This window comes from Vicia villosa, linkage group LG1, assembly GCF_029867415.1.
Source record: "Vicia villosa cultivar HV-30 ecotype Madison, WI linkage group LG1, Vvil1.0, whole genome shotgun sequence".
In the NCBI taxonomy this organism is placed as follows: Eukaryota; Viridiplantae; Streptophyta; class Magnoliopsida; order Fabales; family Fabaceae; genus Vicia; species Vicia villosa.
In genome coordinates, this window is record NC_081180.1 from 13,087,641 (window position 1) to 13,096,526 (window position 8,886).

The 8,886-nt window shown below is 31.9% G+C and overlaps 2 long non-coding RNA genes across 2 annotated transcripts; both read right to left on the minus strand.

Moving 5' to 3' along the window:
• Positions 1-3,188: 3,188 nt before the first annotated feature.
• On the minus strand, positions 3,189-4,828 carry LOC131601251 (uncharacterized). The gene is made up of 4 exons (XR_009283602.1): positions 4,497-4,828; positions 4,282-4,409; positions 3,670-4,201; positions 3,189-3,365 (listed from the first exon to the last, which is right to left on the minus strand). It is a non-coding gene; the product is annotated as an uncharacterized LOC131601251 (long non-coding RNA).
• Positions 4,829-5,431: 603 nt separating this feature from the next.
• LOC131601258 (uncharacterized) lies at positions 5,432-7,175 on the minus strand. The gene is made up of 4 exons (XR_009283605.1): positions 7,111-7,175; positions 6,248-6,403; positions 5,950-6,156; positions 5,432-5,567 (listed from the first exon to the last, which is right to left on the minus strand). It is a non-coding gene; the product is annotated as an uncharacterized LOC131601258 (long non-coding RNA).
• Positions 7,176-8,886: the final 1,711 nt, after the last annotated feature.

Here is an 8,886-nt window from a genome sequence, read left to right on the forward strand (position 1 = left end):
ATATAAAAGCAGCCAATGCATCTCCACCAACTCAACTGCAATAATTACACTAAGGCTTTGTTTGGATTGATGGAACCGGATGGAGCGGAGCGGAATGGGATGGAATAAAATGACATTCCATTGTTTGGATAATTTAAAAACGGATGGAACGGAGCGGAATAGAGTGGTATGGATTCCATTCCATTCCATCACTTACCACCATTTTTCTTACCCTCCGATTTGGGCGGAATGAACAACTTAACTTGTTCCGTCCTAAAATTTCCAAACAATGGAATGGTATCTTCGTTCCGCTCCGTTCCACTCCGCTCCATCCCACTCCGCTCCGCTCCATTCCGCTCCGTTGATTTTATGATATCCAAACATAGCCTAAGAGTGGAAGTAGAGTCTTTATTTAATTAAAGGTATAAACAGCTTAAAGAATAATTTATTATTATAATGAAAAAAAAAGATCATTCATTAAATTTTCCATGCAAATTCTAATGTGGTAGACAGAATGATACATATATTATGGATATTAATTTAATTTAATGTAATTATTAGTATTATTCATTCTTAGATGATGTGATTGGGAAGGCAAAAAAGTGTGAAGTAGAATCTAGTACTATCTCTTGATAGAAGTGATGGAATTTTTGAATTGGTAAAGAGAATCCTTGCTATGAGAGAAACTTGAAAAGGAGAGCCATAATTTGAAGGAGAGAATAATAAGATAGATTGTGTCAGCTTGATGATAGTGCATGCGTTTTTTAATTCAAACTTCAAAGAAGTTGTTTGTTTGTTGAAACTTAATGTGTTATAGACTTATAGTATGTAGTATATATACTTCCCTTTATATTTTTTCTATATGATTCATCATGTAAGAGATAATTCTCGGAGAGATTCTCTGCATTCTTGCGTTCAATCGAAACTTTGTTGGATGTATGATTATTCGATCAAGATTAGTTAGTTCAGATATAAGTTTGATTTTTGATCGAACGATCACTAATATTCAAAGTAGGTGAATGCATAATTACGTATCGTGGAAATCTGAATTCCTATTATTTTTATTTTTATTTATATATATGCATGTTAGAGCATTGAGGACATCAAAATAAAGATATGAGGGAAGCTTTTTTCGATTTGATACTGAGTTCAATGATATAAATACATAGATCAATTTCTTATTAGTTATTATTATTACTCAAAAAAGCAGGGTCCAAAAAAAGGTGTTAAAGGTGATCTGTAAATCTTTTTGACTACTAGTAGCAACTTTTTATTCTTAATGACCTAATTTGAATCTGTTACTTAAAAGCTTTTGCCTCAAAAGTTATTACTCCTATCCTGCGCACATCAAAATGCTAAAAGCTGATCAGATCTTTGATAACTTCTTTAATTCGCCTTTTTCTTTATTTTGAGTATAAAGCTAACAAGACATGCTTTATATATTGTCCAATTCATACTTATCAATGCCGTCTTCAAAGACATGCAAGCTCGGCTACTACAAAATTAATTATGACACTAGTACAGAAATGTTAATTTACACCCGTTTTTTATTAAATTTACACCCATTATTTTTAATAAAAATCGGGTGTATATCCACAGGGTGAGAAATGTCTAATGCATTTACACCCTATTTTAAAACGGGTGTAAATATGTTCGTAATTACTCCCTATTTTAAGAATATCGAGTGTAAATATGTTCTACGTTACACCCTATTTTAACAAAAATCGGGTGTAATTTGGCGTAATTACGTTTTTAATTACACCCTATTTTAACAAAAATCGGGTGTAATTAAGTTTTTAATTACACCCTATTTTAATAAAAATCGGGTGTAATTGGACGTAATTACGTTCTTAATTACACCCTGTTTTAATAAAAATCGGGTGTAATTAGGTATAATTACATTTTTAATTACACCCTGTTTTAATAAAAATCGGGTGTAATCGGGCATAATTACGTTTTTAATTACACCCTGTTTTAATAAAAATCGGGTGTAATTACGTTTTAATTACACTCTATTTTAATTAAAATCGAGTGTAATTACGTTTTAATTACACTATGTTTTAATTAAAATCGGGTGTAGATATGTTCTTAATTACACCCTATTTTAATAAAAATCGGGTGTAAATATGTCATTTATGAATGAACAATTATATTATATTTAAATCTATTTCCACCCTATTTCATATACACCATTTAGTTATATTTCATTTTCAGTCATAATATTGCAAATACTATAAAATCATATTTTAAGTAAGTCAAAATATTTTTAATATTAACCAAAAAGTATACAATATCATTTGCATTCATAATATTTCAAGTACTATAAAATCATAAACATAAAAATTATATTTTAACCAAGTCATAACACTTTCTTCATATATAATTTTACGCCATGCTTGACGGTTAGCTTCGGTGTTCTCTAGTCCAATTGAATCCAACCGCTTTCCACATGTAGCATTGGATTCATCCATGGCCAAAATACCACGCCCTGGAGAAGCAATTGCTTTCCACAATTCGACCCGGAGGAAGACCTTCTACATTCGTGTACACCGACTTCATCTTCTCAAGCAAAGTCTACAAAATTATTCATTATATAGCAATTCAGAGCCAAACAACAAACCTCTAATTTCTTAAAAACTACTAGGTTAAAAAATATTTTACCATTTTGCCAGCCTTGTCAATCCCTAAAACGAGTACATGAGTACTGCCAAAGTCCATAAAATAATGAAAGCATCCTTTGTTGAGAATGTTATCACAAAAAGTGGCAAGAAGTTCTGCACTAGAGTTTCCACAACACCTTTGTTGCAAAAGACCTCAAAAGCCTCTTTAAGAGTCTATATGATCAAATCTTTCAGATTTACATGCACATCAATCAAACATAACTTAAAAAAAACCAAGAACAATCATGTAAGACTGTTTTCACTAACACATTAAATATTTCAACTATAGTAATTACTTTGATTTTTTTATCGACTAATTACTTAGATATATATTAGTAAGTTGTATATAGAACTCAAGAACAATCAACAAATATTTGCATCTAGATTCTTTTCTGAAGTTACAATGAGATTTGATGGATTGAGAACTAGTGAAAAGTTATATAAACAATGGGAATTTCTCGTGTTTATGAATATTTTTAAAAATGTAACAAAATAAAAACATAAGTTCTCACTTTGGTCAAACTAAAAGTAAGAGAGCTTTCTAAGGAAGGGTTTTAAGGCATACCATTAAAATAACACAGTTTTATATGCTCTAAGGCTCTTACCTCAGCGTCAAGGTAGATTCCTTCTTCTTTGCAGATGTACAATATTCGGTTGCTCATGATTTCTTCTGTCATTGGCTTGAACCTGAACTTGGCACACCTAGAATCAAGTGGTTCTATAATCCTATAAAATATGACAACCTTGTGTAAAACCAATATGTCACCTGTCCTCAAGAAAACATGGACTAGAACAATAAGAAAAAAAGACTACAATGTATTGTTTTAGTTTTATAACTTTCCTTGGCTATCGATCATGATAATATTGTGAATACATTTTAACATTCTTGCCAACATAAGAAAAACAAAGTATGCAATAGAGAAACTAGTACACATAATTAATTTATTCAAACAATGACAAAGAAGTACTACAAAAACCATAATTGATGAAGTGAAACGAGAAAAAATAAGCAACACTGAATTTCACGTACTTCTTTTTCTGATTGGTACCGACAGCCACGACCGCAAAATCTTTAATCTTAGTCCGAACAACATTAATACCACGATCATCACTAGCATTCAGTTCCAAAACCCTAGACTTATAAAGCTCGGGCCTATACAACATAACTATCACAAATTATTAAATGATAACAGCCGTCGTCAATCCAATAATGAAGATATAAGTAATATGTTTTGTAAAACATGTACAAACTGGGAGTATGCACCATGGTCAGTGTATAGGTATTATATACTTAGATGTATATAAAACATTTATCCAAACACTTGATACTCATGACCGAAAAGAATAGCAAACTTATCTTTTGAATAGCTGCAAAACAAAGTGAAGCACCAAAACATCATACAATCAGCATCAAGAAAGAAATTCTTAGACCATAACTAGTGAAACCCACTTGTTCTAAAGTAGAAAAGTCTTCATTTTGGGTAGATGAGTAAATGTTATTAAGTGAAAGTTCTTTCAAGGTTTTTCCACCTATCTCCAAAAAAGCAGCAATTGCCTCATCACTGTAATGGAGAAAAGGTTTAAATTAGTATCAAGACTAATTACATTCAGTAAACAATCTGAAACATCATCCAAAGATCACTTGAATGGATTGCGGCAGAGCTTCAAAGTACTCAATTGTCGAAATCTATTCTTAAAATATCCTAGAGACGAATCTGTCAATTTGCACAAATTCGAAATGTCAAGCACATTCAACCTACGAGCAAATTTCTGCACAACAACAAATTTAAACCAGTAAGCTTAACTGAGAAGTAACTTTTATCAATACACAAAAGACTAATGAATCACAGTACTTACATACAATCCTTTAAAACAAGGCCCTTAAGATTGCGACTGCATGCCATGACATAATCCTTGATAAACTCTTCAGAAAGACCTCAAATAACTTTAGTATTAACGAGATTGAAACTATCCATGCACAACTCTTTCAGAGTTGATCCAATGTTAGTTTATCCGCCTAAAGCACTGCATAATCCAACATGTATAAAACTTACCCCTTTCATGTACTTCTCATAAATGTAGAGATACAATCAAGAACCAAATCAAGTTTAGATTAGAAGGTGATGGTGATGGCAATGGTTGCAAGTTGACTTACGATGGCAATTCATAGAGGAGAACTGAGTTGTCTCTAGTAGAGCAGAACACTATAGGCTTATCTTTTGGATCTGTCATCCCAGAAAGTGAAACTACACCCTGTAAAAATCATAATAAAAAACCGTTCATTCACAACCATTATAACAAATATCAAATTGACAACTACAAACGAAAACACACAACCGAATAATGTTCAACAATGTACAGATGTTAAACATACTAGCTAAGTAAAATAATAAATAATGGCCTTCTTATTATTGTTGTAGACATAAAATATTTCTCCTCTTTCTCAAAGCAATATTTCACTTTCTCTAATTTATTGAAGTTTGCTATTTTTTTTTAGGTATTGGGTTTGAAACATCATACAATATTTTTCTAAAAGAACTTTTAAAGAATTTAGGTTATATGATATGATGGATTAGAAAATAAATTTTTTAAAAATGGGTTTTAATCACTTTTAATTACATTTATATCTCTCCTTTCTTCGATTATTTTTCAATTGATACTTAGTTGGTAAATTATAGCATTGGTCTCTATAAATTTTATCATTTGTTTTAATTTCACATTTATACCTCACATAGTAATAGTTATCAACAAGGAGCCAATGTACTGTTTTATACTAAAGGGAAACTCACATAGTTTGTTTTCATTATCTTTAGCGAGTTGTTCAAGCTTTTCACAATACTTTGCTAGTGAGCTATTAAAGCTTTGCTGAGCAACCGCATTAGCATGTGAGCGTCCTTTTACTAAACCTTGATGGGAGGTCCTTGGAGCCTGCAGTTGTTTTATCATACAGATAAAATAAACAAATATACACAACCAGATAATTAAGCTTATAGTTACTTGATAGCCTAACCCTAGTGGCTGCTACATATAGAAAATAAGTGAAAGAATATGCACAGGTACCTGCTACTGATTTAATGATTACTTGCACACAAAAAAAAAGCTTAAAACAACAGAACAAGATAGTCCAGGTACAATTAGCAGATAAAATGTTTCTTTTCTATGAATTGTTTTCGGATTTATCATGTAAAAAAGGGAAAACTTTTATGTTTGTGGTTATAAATCAGACACTGCAGGCACAACTGCCTCCTTTATGTATGTCCTGCATGTTTGATTGTCATTTTTCAGAAAAACATGGAAGATGTTTTTTTACCTATATACACAGTCCAAGTAATGGGGATATCTCCTTTTTCAGGTTGTCTCGTATCATTCTATATAACTTCTCAAGGAAGGCAGTAAGCTGTTGCTTAAACGAAAGTGCCGGATATTTTGCTTCTACTTGTCATAAACCATCAAGTCTACTAAGACTTCTTCCATTTATAAAAGGCAATCCAGCACTTTGAGGAGATGCCCTTAGCCCCTAAAATTACAAATCCATTCATTCAAAATTAAAATGAAACCTACATAAAGTGACCAAATTCGTTCAGAAAGGATAAGCAACTGCTTCTTACTTGAGACATCCTTCCAAACAGAGAAGATGACGCTGTTCTCCGCCGCTGAGGTGTTAAGCTAGCAGCTCCACTTGCTTTGAGGGTGCGTTGTAGCAGCATCAATAAAGTAGATGTATTAGACAACCAATAGGCTAATACATCTGTATTATCCTGAGCCTTCAATGATGCAGAACAGTGTTAGTAACATATTTTTGACATTTCTAAAAATGATGAATCGCATAATCTCTTAACTTTAGTATTCAATTTCATCAAAGTTCAGATTCCCTCTCCTCCCCTCCAAAGTTTAGATTGCCATTTGGGAAATCAAATTAACATGATTAACATATATAATAGGATTCAATTACGAATAAACTACACATACAATTTTACCCAACACATACAGAAACTGACCCAGATGATATATTCGTTTCAGTTCGAACCCGTTTTCCAACCGAGATAGCCTGCTTAAACAAACCACTGATTTTCCTATCAAAACCCGGCACTCCCTATCCACTTTTCACAACTTGTTTAACCTGAGAAAGAATTTGACCTTCCCCAAGTACAAGTGAATTAAGACCAGCAACAACTTCAAAAAGATGCTGTGTTGCATCCTTATTATACAACAAGATCTGATGCTTACAAATCTCAGATACTTAAACCCCCACTTAATTGCAAAATATCAAAACAAATTATAATAAAAAACAACCAACTTCCTTCTGTAGTATATATAGTAATATGTTCTGGAAATAAAATCTCAAATCAAAATAAAGCCAAAGGAAAGCATTTCTTATCCTGATATGCAGCCAACACACAAATAACCACCGAGACCAAACAATAAATATAGTCCTAAAATTTCAAAATTGCAAAGATAAACTAACTCTTACCTCATTTTCTAGGAGACTAGCAAAAGGTGCACCATCACAATTGCATATCTTCACCTTGTTCCAATTAAAGAAATTTGAAGTTTGGCATACCTTCAAAATTAAAAGGAATTAAAAGGATAATATCATGAGCCAAAGTCACAATACTTCAACTAGGGATAGTGAATAAGCAAACAATACTTCAGAAAAATATTGTCTCGAGGTTGGAAGAGATTGCAAACACTCATGATGCATTAACGATTAATTGAAGTTAGCTAGTTAGATGAGTACCTTCAATAAATTCATTTCACTTCTTTCTACAATTTTCTGTTTCCTCTGAATCAGTTAGACGAATTAATATCGAATTCTATAATTCAAGCAGATAATGTCTGAACTGAAGTGCATAGAGTAAACTAACGCAGTGAATCTAGAACAATTTATGCAAACTTCAACTAGAATAAAAACGATCCAGCGTCAATTTCAACAATCCACGCGGGAAAATTATAGAAAATTTCAACAATCCTTTGTTGTGACTGTGGAGCTCGGTAACACTAGAAGTAATCATTCCACTCCAGCTTCACTGCATTGTTAAATCGAAGCAAAAATCAGTACCGATTGGGAAAATGTAAATGAAATTGAATCCCTAACAACGGGAAGAAAATTGATACCTTTGAATCCAAAAACGGCGATTAAAGGGAAGAAACGAAGAACAAGGCGATGGTGGCGGCGAGGGGTTTTACAAACTTCTGCGCGACTGAGCGAGCGAAGAAATCAAACTTTGGCAGAGTTCCGTGAAAATGGGTTTCGTGAAATCAAACTTTAATCTCGCTAAATGAGTTTCGTGAAATCAAACTGCATGCAGAGTTGAAAGAGTTTTTAAAAATGAGTTTTCTTGTGTGCAAAAGTTGATAATGGGTTTGTGAAAATGAGTTTTCTGAAAATGAGTATTATGTTTAGAGTTTTCTAAAAATAAATAAATTTAGAGTATTATGTTTCAACTAATATTATAATATTATAATGTTTAAAATATTTTATTCATCTCATTAATATGCCACATAGATTATATATTTTGAGTTATAAAATTCAATAAATTTTTTTGTTCATATAAATTTACACCCGTTTTTTGTTTAAAGGGAGTAATTAAAATTTGATTATAATAATATTTTCAATTTAAACCCGTTTTTAGAAAATAGGGTGTATATTGTCACATGATAATATTTAAAATGATATTTTATTTACAAAATTGCCACCGCATTTCTTATTTACACCCGTTTTTAGTATATTGGGTGTAAATTTTAAAATTATATTAATCTTTTTGTACTGGTGTGATTAAATCATAATTTAACATAGCTCCAAAAAATGTTAGTCACAATTAAGCCCTACTGATCTGCGCGTAGGGTGTCCCCCACTCCCGTTCCGGGGTGATAAGGGGCTTTTGATTTTGAAAGAGACAAACTTCAATTTTTTTTCATGATTATAATGTGATTAATCTATTCAATGTTTTCAAAATTTTGAGACGACTTAAATAGGTTGTCAAGATCTAGATCTTACATAAGATCGGGAGAGAATAACAAGATCGTAAAATATAAAATTGTAGCTAAGATCGGAAAATCCTACCCAATTATTTTTGTAAGGTCGAGAGCAGGTAACAAGATCGTAAAACATAAAATTGCGACCGAAATCTTAAGATCCTACTACATTTGAAGTATATTTACATGATATATTATAGTAGGCAAATGTATTAGTGAGAAAATGACTCTTTTTCATATTCTTTATACGTTATTACTACCACATGGGCAA